Source organism: Notamacropus eugenii, chromosome 3 (genome assembly GCF_028372415.1).
Source record: "Notamacropus eugenii isolate mMacEug1 chromosome 3, mMacEug1.pri_v2, whole genome shotgun sequence".
NCBI lineage: Eukaryota > Metazoa > Chordata > Mammalia > Diprotodontia > Macropodidae > Notamacropus > Notamacropus eugenii.
This window is the reverse complement of record NC_092874.1, coordinates 69,360,149-69,374,177: the sequence shown is the minus strand read 5'-3', so window position 1 is coordinate 69,374,177 and position 14,029 is coordinate 69,360,149.

The following is a 14,029-nucleotide window of genomic DNA, read 5'->3' as shown; positions in this document are numbered from 1 at the left end:
GATACAATCATTCTGGAAAGCAATTTGGAACTATGTCCAAAGGGCTATAAAGAAGCGCATACCCTTTGACCCAGCAATAGCACTTCTAGGGCTATATCCTAAAGGGATCATCCAAATGGGAAGGGGACCCACATGAACAAAAATATTTATAGCAGCTCTTTTTGTGGTGGCAAAGAATTAGAAATTGAAAGGATGCCTATCAAATGGGGAATGGCTGAACAAACTGTGATATATGAATGTCATGGAATATTGTTGTGCTATAAGAAATGATGAACAGGCAAATTTCAAAAAAACTTAGATGAACTGATGCTGAATGAAGCAAGCAGAACCAGAAGAACACTGTACACAGTAACAGCCACACTGTGTGATAACTAACTTTGATAGGCTGATCTCTTCTTAGCAATGCAACGCTCTAAGACAGTTCCAAGGAACTCATGATAGAAAGTGCTGTCCACATCCAGAAAAAGAACTCTGGAGTCTGAATGCAGATTCAAGCCTACTATTTGCTCTCTCTGTTTTGGTTGGTTTCTTCTTTCTCATGGTTTCTCCCATTGATTCCAATTCTCCTTTACAACATGACTACTGTGAAAATAGGTTTAATATTAATGTGGATATCGGGCCTATATCAAATTACATGTTGTCTTGGGGTGGGGGAAGAGGAGAGACAGGGAGAAAAATTTTAACTCAAATTCTTATGGAAGTGAATATTGAAAACTAAAAATAAATTTAGTTTTTAAAAAAGAATGATGAATATTAAAAATTAAGAGGAACCCATCAGACTTGTATGAAATGATACAAAGCAAAGAAGACAGCATGACCACAAGAGCATAAATCAAGACAATAGCAGAGATGAGAAAATTCAAATCAAACACAATTACCAAGTTATAATTAATGTCAAAATATATTTCCTTTTTGTTAAAAAGAAATAGCATACTGTGAGTGGAAATTTAAGTACAGATCGTGACAAAATAAAACTCAGTTTCTTACATTCTCATCATACCATTGTAGACAATTTTCACCTTGCTGATATCCTTCTTGAAACATAGCACCATAATGGAAAAAAATATGTGTGCATGTATGTGTATATGCATTAAATATATGCCTATATGTTAAAATGTATATATGTATGTGTGTATATCCTTCTCATCACACTATGTTATGGAAATGCTTGTTTTATTCCACAAATTAAAAATAAAATAAATTTTATACATATTTTATTTATAATATTTATGTTTATTATATATACATATATATTTGCTGTTACATTATTTTTCAGTTGCATCTAACTCTTCGTGACCCCATTTGGGGGCTTCTTTGCAGAGAAATTGGAGTGGAACTTCTCCAGTTCATTTTACAGATAAGGTAACTGAGGCAAAAGTGAGTGGTCCTAGGTCATATAGTTATTAAATGTCTGAGGCTAGATTTGAACTCAGGAAGATGAGTCATCCTGACTCCAGTCTCAGTGCTCTATCCATTGTGTGCCAAAGTGATACACACACACACACACACACACACACATACACACACGCATTCCAGCTGTGGTCCATCTTGCAAAGAGTATAATCAGCATTTCCCATAAAGAGAACACTAGACATCTCTTACTGCAACCTAAGATCACACTCATATCTTTTGGCTGCCATGCCATATTATTAATATATTGTGTTGGCAGTCCACTGAAACCCCCAGAAATTTTTTGCATGAATAGTTATTTAGCCATACCTCCCCACCTTGTATTTGTGAGTTGCCTCTAAAACTACCCCTTGCAAACTCCATTTTATTAAATTCAGCCCATTATTACCATCCGTTGAGGTCTTTTTTCGATCCTGTAAGACGACATAACAAGAGCTAGGAGAGCTAGGAGAGCTAGGAGAGCTAGCATTTATGTAGCACTTTACGACTTGCAAAGTAGATTTCAGTTGATCCTCACAACAATTCTGTGAGGTCAGTACCATTATTGCCATGCCCATTTAGCTAAGGAGAAAACTGACACCATGCAAACAAATATATGTGAAGCAAGCTATATAGAGGATAAATCAGAAATAACTAAAGCCAAAAGACTTTTTCCAAAGGTTTTGCTGGAATCTGAGTAAGCTATGTCTACAAGATCCCCTTGATTTTATCAGTGGAAAACCCTGTTTAAAAAGGAAATAAAGTTAGTCTGTCATGACTTATTCACGATGAAGTCAGGTTAGCTTGCAGTGATCACACTTTCCCTTTCTTGATGGTCAGCAACCATGCCTTTAGTCTATAACTTCATAAGGAATCCTAAAGGAAACTCATTGACCTATATTTGCAAACTTCCCTTTCTTACTTAAAAAAAAACTGAGGCAACTTTTATCCCCTCCTCAGGCCAGGGGCATCTTTCCAACTCTCCAAAAATCTCTCAAAGAACACTAACTGTCGTCAGGACAATGTGTGGAAGCCCCCCTAAAACAGCAACTTGAACTTATTGAAGACAATCTCAGATTTCAGTTCCATATTGAATACACTATTTCTGTTCTATCCTTTCACTTGCCTTGGTAGAGAAAATAGAAGCAAAATGAGAGTGTGGCAATACTGCTTCTCCCCACAGAGTGTGATAATATTGCCTTCTCCTCATAATCTCTTACCTTTGTCTTTGTCACCACAAGCATCAGTCCTGTCTCTTCTTTGATCCTCCCCTTTCTTCTCAATATTAATTTTTCAGCATCCTATTTGTTTGTGTTTATCATTCCTTGCCAGACTCAGTTCATTTCCTCCCCTGGGCCTTCACAAACAGTCCCCTCTATTCTAAATATTCTACTATTCTGCATCTTGACATGCTATGGACTCAGTTTTGGCTACATGTCAAACCACCAGTATGAGAAACTCAGAGGGATCATCTGAATTTGTTTGTTGTACTGAAATTTTGTTGTAAAGAAACATTAGCCAAGGTTTGGACTATGTGCCCTTGTCAATACATATGTCATAGAGAAATTTTCTTTGTAATAATTATCTGTGGTAAAAGAAATTACCCTCTACATTATCTTGTGCTCCCAAAAATATTGCATTATATTTTTGCATGCGGGTTAACTCCCTGTTTAGATTCTAAGCTCCTCCTCAGTCTGAACAGCAAGAAGGTGTCTTCTGTGTTTATCCTACACTTCAACTCCCCACCAAAGCCTCCAGTGCATAACACAGCACTCCACACAGCAGGGACCCAGCAAATGTTATGTGATAAATAAGCACTCTATACCACAGCTCTCCTTCAGGGCCCCTGAAGAATTAACAACATTTTGGAATCATATTAATGGTTGTGTTTTAGAATTTTCATTTTTTTTTCTTCATTCAACTACTAACTCTTCTGTAAAATAGGAGTGAGGCTGAAGAGAAGGACATTCTGTGATTCTTGATTCTGTTAACAAGTTTGTCCCCCACTGTGGAGTTTTAAAGGATACTCACCTGTGACCATGGCACTCAGATGCCTTAAGTTAAGTCTTTCTGGAGACAAGTACTAAACCTTTGAGTCTCTTCTCAGTGTTGTCACTATTTCCAAGTTAATTAACTTTCTTCAGCCTCAGTGAATTCACCCATAAAGTGAGAGGATGGAAGCAGAGGTCCCAAAGGAAACTGCCCTTCTTTGGGAATCATAGGAGTTCTCCATTCCTTTGTCCACTTGTAGCCCTATGATGCATTGTACTCCTCTCCATCTGTCTCACTAAAGTGAATAAAGCATTGAATTTGGAGTCAGGAAGATCTGTGTTCAAATTGTATGTTAGACTACTAGCTGAGCAAGTCACTTAACTTCTCTGAAACTCAGTTTACTCATTTACAAAATGGTGATAATAAGAGTGTCATTGTGAGAATCGAGTATGCGTGTGTGAGAATGTGTATGTATGTATATATGTACATATGTATGTATATGTAAATAAAAATGCTTTGAAAACTAGTGAATCACTCTAGTTCAAGCCTACTTCTGACCTGGACTATTTGCTTCCCTAACTTAAGCTCCTCCTTGTTCCAAATTATCTTCCACACAGCTGCCAATGCTATTTTCCTACAGCACAAATTTAATTCTGTTTCCCATCGCTCCATGCCTCTAAGTAAACTCCAGTGGTCCTCCATTACCTCTAGGATCAAATATAAACAGAGATGTTTGGCATTTAAAGGTAAATGCTCAAGATGGAAAACTAAGTATTTTGAATAAGGGTTAAGTGCTAGAAATGCAAATAAATGACCTCAGAATCTATGGGGCCTTATTCACAGAGAAAGGTTGGACAACAATAAGAATAATGATGATGATGATAGAATTAACATAGTGCCTACTATGTGCCAGGAATTGTGCTAAGCTCTTTACAAATATTATCTCCTTTGATCACAGAGCAGGCCTTAGAAGTGAAGGAGATAGGACTTGGGAAATCCAAAAAAAATTTCAAAATTCCCACCATGACATGTTAATTTGGACTCTTTGAAAATGCAAATATCCTTTTTAAGAGTTAGTTATAAGTTATATGTTCTCTTATAAAGTTTTGTTGTTCTGTCTCTTATATAAAACTTCTATTATATGTTAATTATCAGCAAGTCATACCTACGGGTAAATATTTATTCGGATTATTTCCTTCTCAACAATGAACTGAACTTGACTTCAAAGAGAAAACAGGAGTTAAAATGGAAGAAATGAGGGAGGATCAATTATTGAAAGACTTCCAGAGATGGGGGAGGGAAGAGATAGAAACTTCCAGAAAAATGACTGCCTAAACCAGGTCTCATATACCTACTTCAGTAAAAATCTAATATTCACACCAGACGGAATAACAATGAAGAAATCTAATGAGAAACTAGTAAGTAATTTCTTTCATACTAGAACTACACAAGATATCATCCACAGGTATAAGAGGGCAGGGCACTAGAAAAGCCAAGAACCAGCACAAGTAAACCAACCTGAAGTCACCTGGTATAACCAAAGATGAGCAAAGCCACATGTCTTCTTCAGGGCTACATGTCTGGAGGCAACAAGAAGAAAGATCCCAACCTGCCCAACCCCCAAAAACCCCCACACCAAGAAAGGCCCAGGTTGAGGATATCAGAAGCCTCCAAAAGCAATGATGAGTGACCAGGGCAGTTAGAGCAGCACTCAGGCCAGGACAGTCCAAGCCCCTAATTTTCAAGGTCCCTAGTACTCTCTCCTAAGAGATCATGGAAGGTACTGAAGATCCAGATCTTTGGATCCAAAAGACCTGGAGTGACCTGGGATATAGAAATCATGGCAAGAACCTAGAAGACCCAGAGCAAAATCAATTGAGTCAATCATGCCATCAAAAAGCATGACACAGGGTAGAGTCTAGCCCTGGCACAAAGGTCCAGTTTGGGAAATAAAGCTGGAAAGATGAGTAAATCAAAGGAGACACTGACCAGTATTAGAAATTATTATAGATCTAGAGAGCCACTAAAAAGGAGAGACTAACTTTTTAATAAATGCAAGCAGAGACAAAGGAAAAAATAGATTTTTCTACCAGAAATACATAAATACCTAGAATAAATAGAACAAGAGACAGAAAATGAAATAAAATCTCTATTGAAAAAGTTAGAATGTTGTTTAGAAAAGAAAATGGTAGTTGGTGGAGTACAGGCCAGGACCCAGCTGAGTTTTCCTAATGTTCCCCTTCAAAGAGATTTAAAATAACTCCTCAAGTCAAATTTTGAAGCAGAAGAACCAGCAAAAGGTCAGAGGGAGACATTTTTCCAGCCTAAGACAACTTGGGAGGTCCACAGGAGTCATCTGTGCCACCAGTGAGGGCACAGACCCTGAGCATGACAGGAACACCATCAGTTGGTTGTGGACAATAGCAGCTTCAGGAGTTCCCAGTCCAGAGGCAGTAAGGGGTCAGAAAACCAGTCAGAAAGAGATTACAAGGGATCTTTTGCTGACACTGGGTGCAGCTGGTACTCATAAGCAGCTCTGGATAGATGGAAAAGAACAGTTGTGATTGATCACAAAGTATCAGAGACCCTGGTCATAGTTCCAGGACCAAGAAGAACAGTAACACTGGTGGCTACAGGGGAGCAGTAGCCCTTCCTGGGTAAAGACCAAAGCACAAACCAGGAGAGCAGTGACCACACCTCTCCCAGGATCAAATCACCTTGGAAGTACCAAAAATTTGAACTAGCTCTGAAAATAGCAGCACAAAAAATCCTGAAGCTTGGCATAGTGCTTCCCCTACCCCAAGGTGAACAGAACTCAACTTTGACATAAAGTTGAAAATGAAGAAATAGGCTGGGAAAATGAGTACACAACAACAACAAAAAGAATTCTGCCCATAAAAAAGCAACTAAGGTGACAGAGAAGACCAAGACATAAATTCTGAAGACAACAATATGAAAACAGATTTAAGCAAAGCCTCAAAGAAAATTGCTAATTGGATACAAAGTCAGCAAAAATTTCTGGAAGAGTTAAAGAAAGAGGTAGAGGAAAAAAATAAGAAAATAAATCAGAGTAATGCAAGAAAATTATGAAAAGAAAATTAACAGTTTGGTAAAAGAGGCACCAAAAAAAAAAAAACCTGAGGAAAATAACATCTTAAAAAATTAGAATTGTCCTAATGGTAAAATGAGGAAAGAATTCTTTTAAAAGCAAAATAGACCAAATAAAAAAGGAGGCAAAAAAATTCACTGAAGAAAAGAACTCCTTAAAAAGTAAATTGCCAAATGGAAAAGAAGGTGCAAAAGGTCACTGAAGAAAATAATTCCTTAAAAATTAGAATTGGACAAATGGAAGCTAATGACTCCATGGGACATCAAAAAACAATGAAACAACGTCAAAATAATGAAAAAAGGAGATAATGTGAAATACCTCATTGGAAAAACAAGTGACCTAAATAGATTGAGAAGAGATCATTTAAAAATTATTAGAGGGGGGCAGAGCCAAGATGATGGAGTAGAAAGGCGTACATACTTTAGCTCTTCCCCTACAACCCATAAAATACCTGTTAAGAAAGACTCTCAACAAATTCTAAAGCAGCAGAAGCCACAGAAAGATGGAGTGGAGGAGATTTCCAGCCCAGGGTGACCTGGAAGGCCAAAGGGAAAGGTCTGTTGCACCAGACAAGAAGCTGAGCCCAGCCCAGCCTCAGTCCTGCGACTCTGGGAGGAGCAGGACCAGACCAGGCTTCGGGGATGAAATTCCCCAGTAACAGCAGTGGTTCGCAGATGCCTCAACCCACAGGCACCAAAGGTCAGTGAGAGGGCTTTTTCAACCTGAGTGAGAAGAGAACAGGGTCCACCCCTGACCCCAGCCCAAGGCAGTGTCAGAGGCAGCAGAGGCTTTAGGAGCCTGTAGCAGACAGGCAGCAGCCAGCATCCATTGTTCCATTGTTGGGGCACTGAGCATAAAGCCTCTGGGGGAATTGAGCAGCTGATCTGAATCTCAGCCCTGAGCATGATCCTGGGGTGAGCAGGAGCACTAGGACCCTCCTCTTGACAAAGGATTCAGAAGTCAAGTAACTGGCTAGGAAAATGCCCAAAAAAGGGAAAAAAATAAGACCACAGAAGGTTACTTTCTTGGTGAGGAGGTATATCCTTCTATCCTTTCAGATGAGGAAGAACAAAGCATACTGTCAGAGGAAGTCAAGGCTTCTGCATCCAGTACCTCCAAAATGAATATACAATGGGCCCAGGCCATGGAAGAGCTTGAAAAGCAAGTCAGCAGCTTGCTAAAGAAGAACCAAAAAATGCTCAGGAAAATAGCACCTTTAAAAATAGGCTAACTCAATTGGAAAAAGAGGTCCCAAAAGCCAGTGAGGAGAAGAAGGCTTTAAAAAGCAGAATTAGCCAAATGGAAAATGAGGTTCAAAAGCTCACTGAAGAAAATAGTTCTTTCAAAATGAGAGTGGAGTTCAGGGAAGCTAATGACTATGTGATAAACCAAGAAGTTGCAAAACAAAACCAAAGAAATGAAAAAATAGAAGATAATGTGAAATATCTCATTGGAAAAACAACTGACCTGGAAAATAGATCCAGGAGAGACAATTTAAAAATTATGGGATTACCTGAAAGCCACTATCAAAAAAAGAGCCTAGACATTACCTTTCATGAAATTATCAAGGAAAACTGTTCTGATATTCTAGAACCAGAGGGTGAAATAAATATTGAAAGAATCCATCCATCATCTCCTGAAAGAGACCCAAAAAGAGAAACTCCTAGGAATATTGTGGCCAAATTTCAGAGTTCCCAGGTCAAGGAGAAAATATTGCAAGCAGCTAGAAAGAAGCAATTAGAGTATTGTGGAAATACAGTCAAGATCGCAAAGGATCTGGCAGCTTCTACATTAAGGGATCAAAGGACTTGGAATCGGATATTCCAGAAGTCAAAGGAACTGGGATTAAAACCAAGAATCACCTACCCAGCAAAACTGAGTATAATACTTCAGAGGAAAAAACTGTCATTCAATGATATAGAGGACTTTCAAGCATTCTTGATGAAAAGACCAGAAATGAAGTGAAAATTTGACTTTCAAACACAAGAATCAAGAGAAGCATGAAAAGGTAAACAGGAAAGAGAAATCATAAAGAACTTTCTAAAGCTAAACTGCTTACATTCCTACATGGAAAGATAATATTTGTAACTCTTGAAACTTTTCTCAGTATTTGGGTAGGTGGAGGGATTATATACACACACACACACATACACACACACACACACACACACACACACAGAAAGCAAAGGTTGAGTTGAATCAGAAGGAATGATATCTATAAAAAATAAGGGGTGAGAGAGGAATATATTGGGAGGAGAAAGGGAGAAATGGAATAGGGCAAACTATCACTCATAAAAGAAATACAAAAAATCTTTTTCAATGGAGGAGAAAAGGGAGGAGATGAGAGGGAAAAAGTGAAGCTTACTCTCTTCACATATGGCTTAAGGACGGAATAACAAGCTCACTAAATTTGGTATGAAAAATCTATCTTACACTACAGGAAAGTAGGGGAGAAAGGGACAAGTGGGGTGAGGGGGAGGATAGAAGGGAGGGCAAATGGGAGAAGGGAGTAACTAGAAGTAAGAACTTTTGGGAAGGGACAAGGTCAAATGAGAGAATAGCATAAAGGGAGGACAGGGTAGGGAAATATAGTTAGTCTTACACAACATGGTTGTTGTGGAAGTCTTGTGCAAAATGACACATATATAGCCTGTATTGAATTGCTTACCTTCTCAGTGGGGATAGGTGAGGAGGGAGGAAGGGAGAGAAGTTGGAATTCAAAGTATTAGAAACAAACGTTGAGAATTGTTATCGCATGTAACTGGGAAATAAGAAATACAGGTAATGGGGTATAGAAATCTATCTTGCTCTTCAAGAAAAGAGAGAAGATGGGGATAAGGGAAGGGTGGGGTATGATAGAAGGGAGGGCACATTGAGGGAATCAATCAGAATGCAAGGTGGTTATAGGGTGGGGGAAGGGACAGATGGGGAGAAAAACTGGAACTCAAAATTTTGTGGAAATGAATGTCAAAATCTAAAAATAAATAAAGTATAAAAAATAAAAATTATGAGACTATCTGAAAGTCATGATAAAAAAAGAGTATAGGAATAATATTTCAAGAAATTATCCAGGAAAACTACCCTGATATCTTAGATCTAAAGAGTAAAATATCAATTGAAAGAATCTACTGATCACCTCCTGAAAGAGATCCCAAAATGAAAACTCCCAGGAATATTATAGCCAAACTCCAGAGCTTCCAGGTCAAGGGAAAATATTACAAGCAGCCAGAAAGAAACAATTCAAATATCATGGAGCCACAGTCAGGATCTCATAAGATTAGGGGCTTCCACATTAAAGGAGTCAAGGACTTGGAATATACTACTCTGGAAGGCAAAGCAACTAGGATTATAGCCAAGAATAAACTACTCAACAAAACTAAGTATATTCCTTTAGTTGGAAAAAAATGAGTATTTAAAGAAATAGAGGACTTCCAAGCATTCCTGATGAGAAGACCAGAGCTAAACAGAAAATCTGACATTCAAAAAGAAGACTCAAGAGGAGCATAAAAATGTAAACATAAAAGAGTAATCATAAGAGTTTCAATAAAGTTAAACTGCTTACATTCCTATGTGGGAATGTAACATCTAAGAACTTTATCATTATTAAAGCAGTTAGAAGGAGTCTACATAGAAAGAGGGCACAGGTATGAGTCAATTATGTTGGAATGATCTAAAAAAAGAAAATGGAGTGAGGAGAAAGGAGAAGGGAGAGGTAGAATGGGGGGAATTTTCTGATATAAAAAGGCACACAAGGAAAAACTTTTATAGTAGAGGGGCACATGGCAATAATGGCAGACATTACTCAAACCTCACTCTCATTGGAACTGCTTCAAAAAGAGAAAAAATACACAGACACACACACACACACACACACACACACACACATACACACTCTCAGTTGAGTATAGAAATCTATCTCACCCAATTTGGAAATAGGAGGGAAAGGGGATAAGAAAAGACAGTCATTGCCTCAAGGAGTTCACAGTCTAACACAAGGGAGACAATATGCAAACAAGTATGTACAAAGATGCTACGCAGAGAACAAATTTGGAGATGATGAACAAAGGGAGGGCACTAGAATTAAGGGAGAGATGGGGAAGGCTTCTTGCAAGAGGTAGAATTTTAGCAGGTATTTGAAGGAAAAATACGCTGAGAAGCCGGAAGGTAGAATGGAAAGTCATAGCAAAGTCTTTCACTATTCTGGTCATTCCTCCTCCAGACATTTTCCAACTGAGAGTCTCCCTTCTATAATGTGACACTCAAAAATAGACATTGTCCTTCATGTGTGATTGGACAACTATAAATGCAGCGTTTTAGGGTAAAGGAAAAATGAGATGTGGAAGGATCTGGATGGAAAGCTTTGACATATTCAGAGTTTCTCCAGGATTTGGATGGAAAGCTTTGACATATTCAGAGTTTCTCCAGGATTTGGATGGAAAGCTTTTGCATATCCAGAGTTTCTCCCTTCTCTAATGTGACACTCAAAAATAGACATTGTCCTTCATGTGTGATTGGACAACTACAAATGTAGCATTTTAGGGTAAAGGAAAAATGAGATGTGGAAGGATCTGGATGGAAAGCTTTGACATATTCAGAGTTTCTCCAGGACCGACGTCCACTTATGTGGCCCCCAGGGTACCTGCCTTTTGGAAAATCTGTGTGTAAGAAGTTTTCCAAACAATCTCTAAGCAGAAAGAAGAATGTATGTTTGCTGGATAGTAAGTATCCTTCCCCCTGAATTCCTTTTCAAGTATTATTAATGTCTGGTCTTATGAACATTCATCTACCTAGCCTGCTACCAGGCCAGAGACATGGAGAGACAGAAATGGCAGAGCAAAGGTAGCAGAAAACAGGGAACAAAAAGAAAAGAATATGGCATAGAATTTTATACATTAAAAGCTAGAAGTGACCTTAGAGATCACCTAATCTAGGTCCCTCATTTTATAGAAGAACACAGCAAAGTCCAGAGCAGTAAATAGATTCACCTGGAATCACACAGCTAATGAGTGAGTGGCCAAGACTAGACAAGTGGGATCCAGTGTTGTGTGTTCCAACCCTACACAATTTTTACTTTCTCCAGACTTATTCTGACTTGATTCACTTCAATACTTTCATGCATCTAAATGAGTATTCCCTCTGGGGAAAAAAGGTCAAACCCAACCTCGACGTTTGGATGTTGGGTAATTCTTGTCTGTGACCTCCTATAAATCCACCACACAGACTCTACCAAACAAGCTGGAGGCCCTCCTGCAAGTCCTTTCACATTCCATGCGTTCCATTGGTGCACTGGGACTATCTCCCTACATGACAAGCTCACCCTTGTTAATATTAGATTTTGTGGATGATATCTTTGACACCACTTCCTGCATGAAACATTGCCAGTAACACACTGTAGTTAGCTTAGTGCCCACCACATGTGTCTCCATTGTCCTTCAGTTCACCCAAGCCAAGTCAACAAGGATTTGTTAAATCGTAATGTTTAGTCACAGCGTTGATTCTTTGGAGAACCACTGTTCATTGATTTGCAGCAATGTAGCACCACTGGGAGAATGTTGATGCCAAAAACAAGAGATTTGTGAGGCAAGGAAAAATTTGGGATTATGGAAAGCATGAACCTATTCTCTTTTTCATTGTTAATTCTGGCCCCAGATAATGGTCCATCTGCAGTGCCTTTCCAAGTTATAGAATTGACAAGAATAATCATTATAATAGCTTTCAGGTTTGCAAAACACTTTACAAATATTATATCATTTAATCTTTGCAACAACCCTGGGAAGTTGGTGCTATTATTATCCTCATTTTACAGTTAAGAAAACTGAGGCAGACAGGAGTTCAGCGACGTGCCAAGGGTCACCCAGCAGGTAAGTGACTGAGTCAGGATTCCGACTCTGGAGTTCCTGCATCCAGGTTCAAGCTCCATCCACTGAGGTACCTGACTGCATTACTTTGATGTAATTGGTTACCCATCTAAATATGTCATAAGCATTCTTCATTCCCTGGCTTTCCTCTGAGTTGGCTACAAAATATTCACAGATCACCCTTCAATTTTATTGAAGGGACCCTGCAAGAGTCTGAGGCTTGATGCTATAAGCATCATGTCATCTGTAAACAGAAGCATCTGGAGAACTTCACTATCCAGAAGGAATCCACCTTCTGTTTGGACTCTGCATAAGGCATCTTCCATGAAAATGGCAAATCCTTTTGGTGAATATTTGTTTATACCTTCTTGATATTAGTCATCACGTAATGTTTCTTCTGTGACTTCATCTATTGAGAAATCTTGCAGGGCCTCAACATACACAGGGGAAGGAAAGTTTTCAAGGCTTTGCTTGGCTTCGTCAAATTAAAAGCTTTTTGTAACAATAATTTAAAAAAAAAAACAATAAATACTGCAGATTATTGTTGTTGAACTCTGGGAACACCCAGATCGAAAAGTGGGTCTGTCATGCTCCACAAAGTATGCCAAGATACAGGTGTCAGCCAATCTGTGGGCTTTATTTAAAAGACATTAATATGTGACTGCCAGGTGTGTTAGCTGTAGGCAGAAGAGGGACTCCCTCTATAGAGCAACAGACTTGATTTAAAAGAGGAAAGAGTCACTAGATGATTTCAAGAAGAAATTTATCTTTCTAGATTTCTCTGCACTCTTGTGTTGTATTGCAAAGTTCCTACTCAAAGGGGACTTATTTTTTATGCAGAAATAAATGGGGGAGGGAAAGACAGAGTAAAAAGATTACAAGCATGAATCAGGTAACAGGCAGTTGTATTCTCACAAAGAAAGGGAAATCTAAGCAATAAAAAATTATGTAATGATTATTATTCATTGAGAAGCCAGTATTCAAACCTTACTGGGACATTTGTAGAAAGGCTGCTCATTAAGTATTGTGCATTTCATTTCCACTGATCCATGCCAAGCAGGCTCTTTCTTCTCCCATTGTTTGTCAGTCTGTCTGTCCAGCTGACTCTGTTCCTCCATCTCTCCCTCTCTCCCCTTCTCCTTCTCTCCCTTCTCTTTTCTCCCTCTCTTTCTCTGCCCCTCTCCTCCTTTCTCCTTCCCCCCCCCTCTGCCTTACTCCCTCCCTTCCTCTCCCATTGCTTCTCCCCACTGCTCCCATAACCTCTACTCTGATTTTCACGTGTCCTCCAAGGAAAGGAAAGATTCCAGCTGCCTTTCATGATCTCACAAGGCGCTGTCTGTACACCCCCATCCCATGCACAGGCTTGCCTAGGAGGCTCCATGTTAATAGTTTGTGACCCAGTGGTGGGCAGACGTAGGTAGAAGAAAACAGTTTTCTTCCCACTGAGCCTTCAGAGCTCAGAGAGTAATCCTTATACTTCAAGGCCAGAAGGGAAAGGCCTGCTCTTTCCACTAAACCATACACTTAAATGAGTTTTCCCAACACTTGACATAGTAGATAATGTCTCTTTTTTCCTCAAATGATGGCCTTTCTCAACATGGCCCCTTCCATGCCAGTCTTCTCACCCTTTGTTCCCCTCCACATATGCCATGACCTAGTGACACTGACCTTCTCTGCTCTT